The 14,081-nt window shown below is 40.4% G+C and overlaps 1 protein-coding gene and 1 pseudogene across 6 annotated transcripts in view; one reads left to right on the forward strand and one right to left on the reverse strand.

The window, feature by feature from the left end:
• The window catches only part of LOC143372209 (uncharacterized), a 568,382-nt gene that overhangs the window by 185,549 nt on the left and 368,752 nt on the right, over positions 1-14,081 (forward strand). The gene's annotated exons all lie outside the window — the stretch shown is intronic.
• On the reverse strand, positions 6,200-6,899 carry LOC143372383 (uncharacterized; annotated as a pseudogene).

Consider the following 14,081-nt stretch of genomic DNA (forward strand, 5'->3'; position numbering starts at 1 on the left):
GGACTTCTCTGCTTGGCTGACCTTGTTTGTTTTGGTTGCGTACTTCCTTCATTTGGTGATACGCCTCCTTTCGTCCACCAATCTTCTGTCGTATTCGTTTAGTAAGATTTCCTTTATCTTAGACGATTTGAATTTCTCGTCATCCAAATTTGCTAGTGTCATAACGATGGGTTCGTAATCTTCTGGCAAACCATTTAGCATTGTGTATGCCACGTCATCTTCTTTCATTTTATATCCAGCTTCTCTCAGGCTGTCGCAACATGTTTTAATTCGTCCAAGGTACAATGTCATAGATTCATCAGTTTCCAGGTGTATTGATACTATTTGTTTTCTTAATTGCAAAATTCTCGCTCGTGACTTCGGTTCAAAAATTCTTTTTAAGGCCTCCCATGCATCGGATGCCGTATCGCAATCAATTATATGTCCTTGTTGATCATGTTCAACACTGAGAGCGATGGCGGCCAATGCTTTTTCTTCACCATTGCTCACCGGCGCATTGCAACTAATTAATGCACCTAACAATAAGTCGGAATTATTTACAAGACTATTAATGATCTTGAACAAAAAACTTATATCCGCAATCTGTCTACGATCTGCGAGAGGGGCGATATTTAAGGATAGCAAAGCAGTGCCATAGTCATGGTTGGTTCTACCCATAGAGTTACGGAGGACGCGGGGTGCAAACCTTAAAACTTCATGTTGCACCTTTTCGATTAAATTTACATAATTCATATGCCGCGGGTTCCATATGACCGAGGCCAGAAATGGTAAAATAATGATGTCAAATAAAAATTTGAGTTCGAATAAAAGACAAAAATTTTATTCGATACGTGTCGAATAAAAATAACCCGAGTTGCATAAAACGATGCCGTGGAAGGCGGTGGGGATCGCTTCATCAGGCCAGAGGAAGAGATGCACTCTTTGTCAAGTCCGTTTCGGTCTTGTTTATTCAACCTCGTGGGCGTCGTTTACAATGGAACGAATAGACCACGGAAAATACTTCACAACTCAACAAAATCACATAAAAAAAACAATAATGAAGGGCGCTAGGCGCAGGGATTGACGGAGCCGTTTCCGTTCTAAAGATCGGGAATCTGTGGGCGACAAAGATGTCTTCGAACAGCGCGTGTGAGAGCGTGTTTACCAAAACGAGATGTTCTTGGAACAAACGGCCAGATCGGGCGTCTATCGAGAGGTGACGAACGCCCGATCCGTGCAAAAACTTTAACACGCACGTAACCGTCCTAACGGACGTGTTTATGCGCTCTTGCGCGCATATTTGAACGATACGCAGCAGCGCGCTGGTTTTCGGCCGCAACACGAGTCAATTTTTATTTGGAGCGCCACGGATCAATCAATTTATTCGACGGCCACAAATAATTTTTTTATTTGAAGGCCTTTGATCCTAAGTAGCGCTGTCCGAGGTCGCGTACGCGTAAGCTCGGGATCTTCCCACTCTCGTTCGCGGTGTCAGGGATACCGCGCGACGCTAAAGAAGTGACCATGACCGATCAGCCGCTAGCCTGCCTAATCCGTCATGGGAGTCTTCGTAGCGTCGCGCGGTCTCCTTGACAACGGAAGGCACACAGCGGGAAAGAAAGATTGAAAGGGGAAGCAGGCGCGTGAGGGGCCCATACGCTGGACAGCCCTAAGCCTGAGCTTCAAATATTTTTTTTCTTATTTATTTGTATCTGTATTCGAGAATTATTTGAAGCTCAAACGATTTTGCCAAGCTCCGAGGGCCATTGATCGAAGCCGCGCTTCTTCGACGTCGAGGCCCGAGCCGAACGACATTGTATCTTTCACCCGCCTAAACTGCTGTCTGAAGTTGCTCGGCGATGTGTCATCGATTATACAGACACTGAATTTCTTTATGTTTCATTGTATCAACACCGGAGGTAAAATTTATATTTTACCTTAACATTCTTAATGTGACGTGAGACATAATTCACTCTCGAAAATTTTCAAAACTAATCCACTGTCAAAATTTTTTAGACTAATCCCACTGTCGAAAATTTCTCTTTTTCCGCATCGATATAGCGAACCGACACAGCACATACTGTGCGTTGCCGAGATGCTGTCCCCCAGACCGGTACAGGTGCAAGGGTACAGAGGTACTTCGCTCGAACCGCTTATGTCCCGTTCGATCTCTTGTCGATGTTGTCGCATCGACCAATAACGACAATACGTGTGCCCTATCTCCACGACTATGTTAGAGAACGTTGCGCTTATGGGGATATACCAATCGGACCCCATTCCTTCTGGCGGCAGCATCTCGGCAACGCAGAGTATATTGAACCGATACGGAATGGATCTACGAATGCCGAAGAGTAGAGGGGAAATCGCGATTGAGGAATGGTTGTTGGTCTCTCTCATTACAGCTTTCTCACCTATATAGGACCTACATTGAACAGATGCCGAAACGTATCGATCTATGAATCGATTTACGAACACCGAAGTGTGGAGGGGGATTGCAAGTGAAGCACGTTTACTCGGCGTTGCGTTTGCTGGTAAGGAGGGTGGGGGAATGGGGGGGGCACAAATATTTGGCATGATGTTTCTCAAGGAAGGAGGAAAACTGGTAAGTAATTAGAGAAATATTAATTATTCAAGATTTTTAGTAATTTATTTTCACCAATTATTTGCTACGAGCACCGTCTACAATTCATACGCTAATAGATGATGACGCTTGCGCAGGCGCAGTTGTATTTGTACCAGACTCTATGATCTGAACTCCACAATTGCGGACACGGATCCCTGTTATCTAAGGTTACTTGTTCACCGCCGGTGCGACCTCCTATAGGGTGATTCTCTTGCGACGCCCCTCAAAGAGATGCCGCCTGGTACCCCGCACAGTGGTCCCAAATCGCCAAAAGCTGGTCAAACCCTCAAAACGTGAAATACGTTTGAAAAATTTAGTTAGAAGTCGGTGCTCGGTGGTTTTTGAGATCACTGAATACGAATCTGAACGTGGAATTTTTTAAAACAAAATGGCCGATCCAATATGGCTGGCATGCATATTAAAAAATTGATGATTCTGCACGACAATTTTTATTCTTTATATAATTAAATATTCACGAGTGTTTAAAATTGGCTGTATATCAACGTCGCGCGAGACCTTTGTTAGATGCGAACACCGGTTGCCCGCTAACCGTCGTGTTTATCTCTTCCGGCAACACCAGGTTGCCGTGCGTTGTTACTAGGCGAGATCGTGAAAACCATATGTCGTTTCCCAATGGTCAACGAGACGTTCGACTGCCAATGTGGACCCACGACGAGTCGGGCAGAAATGCGGAAGGCGATCGCGTCGTTTGAGCGACACACAGTGGGGTATTTGTCCTCAAAAGCTAGCCAAAATTCTAGATGCTTTAGAATTTGTTCAAACTTGGTATATAAGGGTTCTTGGGACGCTGATTTTGAATCGCATGTAAAAACTTCAAAATTAAAAATGATAGCGCCAATATGGCGCCAAAAATCGCAGAAAATTGACCAACATTATTTTTTGTTGTTTCATGAAAAACAAAAATACTTTATTGATCTTAAAAAATATATTTGTGTCACAATAGAATAAATCGATGATCAATCAGATGATGATGTCCACGGTTCCTTGTCGCGTAGGATAACACTTCAGCTACGAACTCTTCATCATGGGAACATGAATCTTGCGTGTCCTAGGACCTGTCCTAGTCACTAGGAAGACTCATTTCTATGGTTTCTGTGAGGAAGGGATTACTTGTTTTTCATGGAATAAGTCTCATACCTGTTAACACGGGAATGCGACCGTACAGGTGTGCGTGAAACGCTTCAACACTCGTTTGTCATTTCTAGCTAAATTAGCTATAAAACCTCCATACAGACGAATTCAGAACCAATTTTTTTTGCATTGTGATCACAAATTTTCATTTAATGCAATGCCACGAGAAACAGCATTCGGACTCACCCGGAAGTATAACAAAATCGTTAATGAAATCTTATAATCGAAAAGAAAATTTACTGAATTCTTGATTATCTTCAAACGTCAATAACTATCCCCCAAAAAAACTTCAAAAAGGTAAAAAATTACGCCAAGTATATGAAATCAAATAAATCACAACAGAATAGAAGATAATAATAATTAGAATATAAAAAAAAATGTGAAATCAAAATGAGTTGCAAGTACAAGGTGCTTTCCAACTGCGCTTAAGATGACATAACTACATATACACAGCTAACATGCTGTGTTCATACATTCCAATACCCTTATCGCGGACATTTTAATAATGTGAAGATAAAATGTAAAATCTAGACATTTGCCTAGATGTCTGCGGCCTGGAAGTCAAATGCTTGGCGTGGCCAGGCAACACTGTGTCTCGTGGCGAAAAGAACACCCCGCGATGTCTCACCGAGTATTATGGCTTTCGACCCTCGAAGGGGCTGGAATACCCATTAAGAAGTGAGAAATCTCAAGTTCCGCATTTCTCATCAGATCTTTGCGAAGACGACACCAATCGATTGCTTATGTTTCTACTATGAAAATATCGCCAAGAATGGGGTAATTTGGACCATAATGAAGGAAATTACTTGAAAAATTGATTTGCATAATTTCAAGCTAACTTCGTTGAAAATGTTCCGATTTACATGACATTTCGTACGAATCCATCGGTGTCACTTCCACATCGACCTGCTGTCACTGACTTACGAACGTGCAGCGATTCCTATACACCATTGGAAAGATCTCGTCAAGACGAATCGATCGATACCACTTTAACTTCGTAAATCAGATGGGATCATGTCGACAAATGGCCTTAAACATCAAGATTTTCCTATAGTAAAATCCTATCTAGCCCCAGGGACCTTGCCCCTATAGCACACATTGTTCCAGGAACGTTGCACAACCGTTGCAGTTCATTGCAATGTTGCCGTTTGGTTGCAGGTTGCATTGCAACATTACTGCAACTTGTGCAAACTTTGCGGTGGAATATTGCAATGGGAACGTTTGTGCAATGTTCCTGGAATATTGCGCACACATTGCTGTGCTATATTGCGGTACAACACACGTGGAGCGTTCCTGCAATGACTCGCACAGAATACGGTGCAACATTGCCCTTGTAACGTATGAGCGCCGTTCCTACAACGTTCCGCACTCGATGCGGAAATACGCGGAACGATCCTGATATGTCGACACACAGAATGCAGTCTTAAGTTCTACAGGCAACCTCCGAGGGATAATATGTGATATAAGTAATTAATACAATTACTTAATCAGCACTATATTGTTTAAGAAAACTATTATACTGTATACAGCAAGACAAGATATTTGTAAAGAAGTCTGAGCTGTGACATGTAAATCCGCAAACACTAAAAACTAGAAAACAAAAAAAATTATATTAAGCGCTTGTATTAAAAATGCGTTAAAAACTAAAAAAAAAAAACGAATATGAATCAATTTAAAACAGCGTCACGTGTCGAATTGAATTTATTGTGAGATATCTGGCCCCACATATAGGAAGATGTAATGGTGTTTCTCATAACGAGCCTTCATTTTTTAATTATTTGAGTTTAAAGTTTTGCACGGTAGGAGTATAAGTTCGAATACGTAAGCAATGTTCTCGATACTACAAGTCGTAGGTTCGAATTTCTCTGGGGTAAAAGAATTTTCTATGAGAAAAAGACACACGGGCGTTATTACTACGATTCTGCACACATTTCATGTCGTCGCGTCCCTCACAGACACGTCGGTATATTTATATATACTGTTATTTTTATTTTTGGCCCTACTGCCCGAAACGTTGCGGGACCATTGCTGTGAAATATCTCTGAAACGTTGCGTGACCATTGCTGTAAAATCTCCGAAACGTTGCGTGGCCATTGCTGTAAAATTCCGAAACAATGTTGCAGAAATATCTCCTGGAATGTTGCACAGAGGCGAACATAGCAATTTACTTGTAACGTTTCGGGAACATTCCGTGCGATGTTTCAAATGTTGCACCGCAACATAACTGAGACATTCCTGTAACAAAGTGTGCTGTAGGAGTAGTGCAAAAAGTGTTGCGTAGGAAGGGTGATATGGTATACGTGAAGTGGCTAGGGTTTGACAAATCGCACAATTCGTAGATAAATAAAAACAATGTATTGTAAAAATAAATACAGGGTTTAATAAATACAATTGTATTTTCTATACATATGTGTACAATTTTATTTTACATGATAATTCTTCTATTTACAAGGGTATTTTATAATGCCCCCATGGCAGCGTGTCGGTTGAATCGAGCAGGATATACCGCTTGTCATCGTACGGGCTTAGAACGATTTTCGATTCCGAAATGGTGTACACTTTGTGCAATTTCGATCTTGTGCATGATTGTCTGCGAGTCATTTTGATCTCCTTTTGCAAATACTGCGCGTATTCGTCGAAAGTTATCGTCCTGGATACAACGTTGCTCTTGACGCCTTTCGCCTTCTTCGTATTTTTCTTTGCCGTCTACACGCAGTGCATTCAATTTCGCTCTAATACCTACGAATTCGGTCATTATTGCACCATTGTTTTCGTCTTTCATCAGCCCCGGAACCTTCTTATTTACAAGCAGCATATCGTACACGTTATTGACCGGATAATCGCTTGTATGGAAGCTATTGATATTGCGCTTTATGGTCTCGTAGATATCTTCACATCGAATATGATAAATGAGACTGTCAGTGTCGGTATATAGAATTTTACAATTTTGAGCGTGCAGGGGAGACATGTACTCATGATGAAATTCATACAAACAAATTTTTTATATGTCCAGGATGCACATACCTACATACATCGGTTTGTTGAAATTTACCTCGAGTTTTCGCAATTCAACAGCGATTAAATTTTCCGAAAATATGCTTCTGCTGTGGAAAATTGAATTCGCGATCATTGCCTCCGCACCATATCGTCCACCCCAGTATTTAAAAAGTTTTACGTCTACGTGATTTCGTACATTTTCTACAGTTTTACCGAATACCGCGTTGCTCATCAATTTGTACAAATCGTTTGTCGCGCTTGTTCTAAACAGGGGGATTGAGAAATAACGTAATTAAAAACGGTGTCTCGTTCAGCTCGATCGTATTCGCCACCAAAACCTACTCCAGCAAGCTCACACAAACCCCCGAATTCGTTCACTAACGCCCGCGAAGTATTTCATCAACCTCATGGTACTTTATTAGACCAAATTAAAATAATAGTTGACTCAGCTGTAAACACCCAAACATCGCGCCTACTGGAGCTAATCAACTCAAACTCCAACAAAATAAATTTATTAGCCGAATCTTTCGAAATTGATTTCAATGGCTCATAACACTAACGGTAATAATCAGCCCACAAGTATTCCAGGCAAATTAGCCTTCAACAAACTAAAAATTTTAGAAGTGAATGCCAATTCACTCATATCAACCGAAAGAAGGGCAAATTTTACTGACTTCCTACACAAACACAATCCAGATGTAGTCGTCCTCTGCGAAACAAAACTTAATAGTACACACCGCGTTAGTTTTAAGAACTATAACTTTATAAGAAACAATCGATATAGTGCCAAACGAGCCGAAGGTACAGGAATCCTAATAAAAAATCTACTTCAAAACCACCTTCGAAGTCAGCATAATCCAACTGAAAATCCAAAACAATAACAACCTATTCCTAGTCTTCGACAAACTCCAAATACATAACAATAATAATTACTATTTATTAGCAGGTGACCTTAAGGGGGTAGACACGCCGCTACCTGGTCCACGCGAGAGGGAGCTGTTTGCTATTTCCGTATTCTGTTCTGAATAAGGAAAGAAATTCTCAGCTGTTGCGTTGTACTTATAAAAATTTAAACGGAAAGTCGGCTGGTACTGCAAACGTAGAAATTTCATTGTACATTTTAATTACTTGATATGTGCTTATGCTACAATATTCTACGTCAGCAGTAAGGAATTATAAGTGAAAAGGGAAAATAGATGAGGGGATGTCCCCAGGAAATGAAGTTTGTTAGGATAGACATTTTTTATTAGCGAAGCACCGAAACAGAGCATGAAATACACTTATTACACGTCCTATGCAGAAAGCAGTTATGAACAAACGTTATATATAAAATTGTGTTGGATGTTGAATTGGACTAGTGAAAATGCGCAGGCTGGATGCGCGTGATTATTATGTGGTCGGCTCCTCCAACTGACAAAATATAACCTAAATATATGTTATATGACAACAAATGTTTAGTGACTATTTCGTTCTTTTACGAAATATTTGTGAACTTTTTAGCATCCTTCCAAAACATTATTATTATGCCGCAACAGCATCTTTAGGACATCGGGTATAGCATATATGCTATAGGTTATATTTTCTGTAACTTCGAGGACAGAAAATCCACTCCTCAAAATGCGCAGGCTGGATGCGCGTGATTATTATGTGGTCGGCTCCTCGAAGTGACAGAAAATATAACCTATATGCTATACCCGATTTCCTAAAGATACTATTGCGGCGTAATAATAATGTTTTGGAAGGATGATAAAAGGTTCACAAATGTAGCGTAAAAGAACGAAATAGCCACTAAACATTTATTGCATATACATAGGTTATATTTTCTGTCACTTTGAGGAGCCAACCATATAATAATCACGCGCATTCAGCCTGCGCATTTTCAGTAGTCCGGTCGGCGTCATGGAAGGGGTACCTCCTCCACCCTGCATTTATGGTAGTTGAAATGATATTTCTGAGCCCAGTGAAATACATGGGTCATTCCATGAGTAACATTTCAGATTTAGATGAAATTTGGATATGTTGTAGTCTTTAAGGATATATAAGCATATCTCGACGGATTTTTCAAAATGTCAAAAATTGTGGATCTTACAGCTCTTTGAAGTATAATGTGAACTTTTTTCAAAAAATTATAACTGTTGAACTAACAAACTGATCAAAATGACCCTTTGGGTGCTTACAATGAAGACATAAGAGGACCAATAAAAATTATTTCGCAAAAAAAACAAATTTTTAAAAATTTATTTTGCAATTGTTCTAAACAAATGCCATGATTTAATAGCGGGGCACTATTTAAAAAATTGAAAAAATAAGGGTATAGTCCTATTTGTCCCTTTTACGGACCCGTTTTCAGAAATATGGACACTTTAAAATTGGCTAAATGAAAATTAATTGAATGTGACGCTGTGTCGCCCAGCACCGGCTCGACAAATTCAACCATATGGTATACAATGACTTTCAAGGCCACGCAAGGTTAGGAAGTAAAGAAATAGAGAGTTCCATATTGTAGTACGCACGGCTCAGCCAGACGAGCCGGTGCTGAGACACGCAGCGTCACATTCAATTAATTTGCATGCGACCAATTTTAAAGTCTCCACGTTTCTAAAAACGTGTCCGTAAAGAGCACAAGTAGCCCTATACCCTCATTTTTCAAATTTTTAAATAGTGTCCTGGTAGTATAACATTGCATTTGTTCAGAACAATTTCAAAATAAATGGTCTAAAATTTGTTTTTTTTTTAAGTGTCGTAATTCATATTAGGTACTCTTATTTCCCCACTGTAAGCACCCAAAAGCTCATTCTTATCTGTTTCTTAGTTCAACAGTTATAATTTAATGAAAAAAAGTAAATTTCCACAATTGTAAAAAATTTTAAAAACCTATGACATACGTTTATATATCACTAAAGAATACAACATATACCAGTTTCACCAAAATCCCAAATGGTAATTCGTAAGTAATAAAAGATTAAAAGGGAGAGTGTTACACGTGTTACACGTATTCAGTAAATTCTGTCGCATCGAACCTCGGTTCGAAATTTAATTTGTACGATGTAAGTAGGTATAGGTATTCAGCGAACAGAATTCTCCGATGCTCGCGGTGGCTCGCGGTTACTTCGTCGCTGTCGATGGGTCGTAAAAGAGAAGGATAGACTGGGGGTCATAGCAGCTGAGAAATAAAGCCAGCGCCTCGGTCTGCTAACACAGATACACAGCGTTGCCAGCAACATTATGCAAGACCACTTACTTAGCGGAAGGGGAACACCTACAGGAGCGGTGGTAACGTATGCGTGAAGACGTTGCTGACGCACACATTACCACCACTCCTGTGGGTGTTCCTCTCCGCTAAATAAGTGGTCCTGCATAATGTTGCTGGCAACCCTGCAGATACACAACAATTTTTCAATATCAATAAGGGCTTAACCTTTTTACTTTTAGTTTTTTTCTGCATAAACATTTTTATTTTTTGCAAATATTGATAACATTTTACTAATCATAATGAGAGCAAACGTGATACAATGTCGAATTTTCTTTTCTTTCTGCTCAAATTCCTTTACTCTGTGCCCTGGATTTCACCAGCCGATTGTGTTGTAATTTAAACTTCACGCTCTAAACAAAAAGTTTTCCTACTTTCAATATATAGGTATTTGCTGAGTGAAATTAGAATAAGTCACATCTATTATTTTATGTTGTTTTATTTTTTTTAACCCTGTCTGCATTTTAAATATTATCTAAGGACTATTTAACTTAGGGAATAGGACCGTAAAGGTTTACAAAAAAGATCAGGGAGTCAAATGTTGACTGATTTGGAGACTTATTCTTATTATATGTTCTATACAATAGTCGGAAGAATAAAAATAATAGTAAGAGCAATATTTCAAATAATTACTGTAACATCCATATTCTGAGAAGATGATATCAGTAAATCAATACTTCCAGTATTAATAAAAAAGGTTTCAATCTCTCTTTCTTTATTTCCAATAATGTGGCCATATCATTATAATATAAATACGACAGCGATTTCAAGTGATGTATGTGTTACTGTAAAAGCGTTAATTTAGTAAATGTATACAGTTCCCAGCAGTTCGTAGTCAATGTATGCCTAAAATGCATATAACCTAACCTCTAATCGTACGAAAATGGATACATTGACTGCATCACGCTTTTACTGTGGCACATGTATCCAGCTAACTCTTCAGTTTTGCTATGATTCCACGTTGTCAGTCCTCCCGAGTAGGCGCCATCTCGTATCCACTACCTCAACTAAATTTGTCACGTAACTTGCTCTGTATTATTGCCAATATGGCGGAACTCGTATTTGGGAATGCAATCACGGGCATACGTTGTTTGTCCTTATATGAGCAGATTTTGGATTGGGTGAGGTCTCATTCAAAAGAGGAAGGTTCAATGCAGCCCGCTCTGGTCATCGTTTAAGTCACAAAACTCTTTTAGTGACCTAAAAATACTTGGTTTCATGCAGGTGTATTTTGTCGACTTTTGCACTACTTTCAACACTCATATTATTAGATATCAACACAATCTCGTCGAACGATGATCAGAGCGGGCTGCATTGAACCTTCATCTTTCGAATGAGACCTCGCCCCGCCCAAAATTCGCTCATATAAGGACAAACAACGTATGCCCCCAAACCCATGTTTCGGGCCAGATTGTGTCGGTATATAGCGACCTGCATTACCCGTGTCTACCCCCTTAACGTCAAACACTCAGGCTGGAACAATCACATAGATAATAATGGAGGAATCGTGCTCCGTAACTGGATCAATCAAAACCATTTAACTTATAGACTTATGACGTAGCGTCTCAGGTGCGGGGAATCGAGCGCGCGGCGGTGCGACCGAGAGTGAGCGAGAGGCCGAGCGGCCGGGCGACCGCGACCGATCCGATCCGAACGGAATCGAATCATGCCGGCCTCGCGACGCGTCAGAGCGACGACGCTCACTCCCCACCGCGCCGCTAGATCGCGGCGATTTCTCGCAGCTGATAATTTCCGATAATCGGGATAAGTCCCGGCGCCGCGAAGGCAAGACAGTCAAGTGGGGCTACGGATCCCCATTACCAGCCTGCCTGCCTGGATGCTGCCCGGTACGAGCGAACCTGGTAAAATCCGATTACCCAGTCGATCGAGTGATCGCCTGCTATCCCGCTTCCTCTACCATTCTCGTACAGAGACGCCTGAACGTTCTCCGGTCTCTTCCTGTCCCGTTAGAGAGACGACCAAGACTCCCGGCGACCGACCGATTACGCTCGTGCCGCAACAACAGGGCACGACGACGCGACGCGACCTCGCCCCGATAAGGCGACGGGCCTGTTGCGTTAACGAGACGCACGAAGTCTCGTCCGTTATTCGGCCGTAGACGTCGCGAAACGTACGCGGCACGATAATTAGCTTAACGCCGTATCTACTGTACATAGATGTATATAAAATTGACGAGAGATAAAACGAAATAGTAAATAAACAACGGTTTCACCATGTAAAAGGAGGATTTTCCTGATGGCGTACCTATTGAAGATACCATCCTTGACCCTCTTCTTCGAAGTGACGTTCGTCACAGACTCTCATTACTAAATACAGCAGTCCTATCATATCTCCAAAGTGGCGCCTTCTTAGACCTCTGCCTAGTAGACAACAGAATCGAATTCTACGATTTACCCACCCTGGGCAGACTAGACTCCTTTGAATATGATAGCGACCATAGAGCTTTCATAATGATTATCTCACTACAAGCACATGGTTGCATAGAATTAGACAAATCAACTCCCACAACTAAATACAATTTTAATAAAGCTAACTGGAACAAATTCCAACAGTGCTTAATCGATAGTGACGATATAACAATCCCGAACAATACAAAACCTGCGAATAAACGAGATTGACAACTATATCGATCAACTCAATACATCACAAACGCAATAGATCATTCCATAGCTCCCACATCAAACAATTTCAACTCATCAGACAAACACATCACCCCCTTACTAAAAAATTAAGAAAACAAAAGAGTTACCTAATAACGCGAAGTAACAGACTATCAAGCTTAGACAATTACACAACTGCAAATGTCCACCTAATATCAGCCCACAAACATATTTTAAAACACATACGATATGAAATCACAAAAGCTGTCCATAACTCCATAATCAGCTACTGGAAAAAGAAAATGACTAGCCTAACGGTACAGAAACCTAAAGATCTTTTTCCAACAATTAATAGCATCTTCCGCCCTAAACAATTCAATAACATAGATACTCTGAAAATACCTATCACAAACGTAGAACTCATCACAAACGCTAACTTAGACAACAACAACTTACAAACTGACGACGACAACAACTTAATCATCTCAGATACACAGGACAACTAAAAACACTTGGTGCTAAAATACCCCCTTGGAAAAACAACAATTAACTAACATAATCATACTAAAAATTGACCGCTTAAAAAGCGAACTATAGTCGAATTAACGAAAGAAGGCGCCTTGGGGCTGAGGCCAGAATTTGCGACGTTGCCGCTACTCCATGCTCGCGATTGGTGCTTCCCCTACGCGGCTCCCTACGCCTTGGCCAATGATTTTCGACTACTTAGCTGTGGGCCTAGAGTAATCGTTGTCCTTGTCGGGTGTATATTGCTATCCTCTTCCAGAAGGCGAACACAACGTCCTTCCCATAGAGATTTGACAGAGTGTCCAACCTTATTGGCTATTGCAGCACGCTCTATGCAGAAAGAATGGCGGACAAGTCGAGGAATACAAGCTCATAGGATTCTTATTCCATTTAGTGTTATTCCACGGCAAATCGATCACTTTTTGCACTCGATGTCAGGGATATTGTTCAAACTGAAATGTTATATAGGAAGGGATTTCAGTCATCACTTTGCTGGTTTTGAATTTGTTCAATTTTTGCCTATTTTCATGAAACCGAGCTGTACTTGTGAATTTTTATCTCGGAATCTCTTTATTATATTGAATTCATTCTTTTTTTATTTTAAACTAGAAAGTGCGGGCTATTCTAATACTCTTTTTTATATTGAAAAATTAATTGTGTAGTTTTTAAAATTTTAATCAAAATCTTATTTTGCAAGTTTCACGTACGAAATATTCTGCTTTCGAGCATGGAAGTTTTAAAATTAACGTCAGCATGAGCTGTTAGTAACCAATGAAGAGTTTCATTAACTCACTCTTGGCCCCGTTTCAGGTAAAAATATTTTGCTCTGTCGAGATTGTTTATAGACTTTATTGAAATAATATGGGGTGCGAATTATATGGTCAGTTGCGCGTAATAACTCAGCAAGAGACGACTATATAATTGTGGCGTTAAT

This window comes from Andrena cerasifolii, chromosome 8 (assembly GCF_050908995.1).
Source record: "Andrena cerasifolii isolate SP2316 chromosome 8, iyAndCera1_principal, whole genome shotgun sequence".
NCBI classification, from domain to species: domain Eukaryota; kingdom Metazoa; phylum Arthropoda; class Insecta; order Hymenoptera; family Andrenidae; genus Andrena; species Andrena cerasifolii.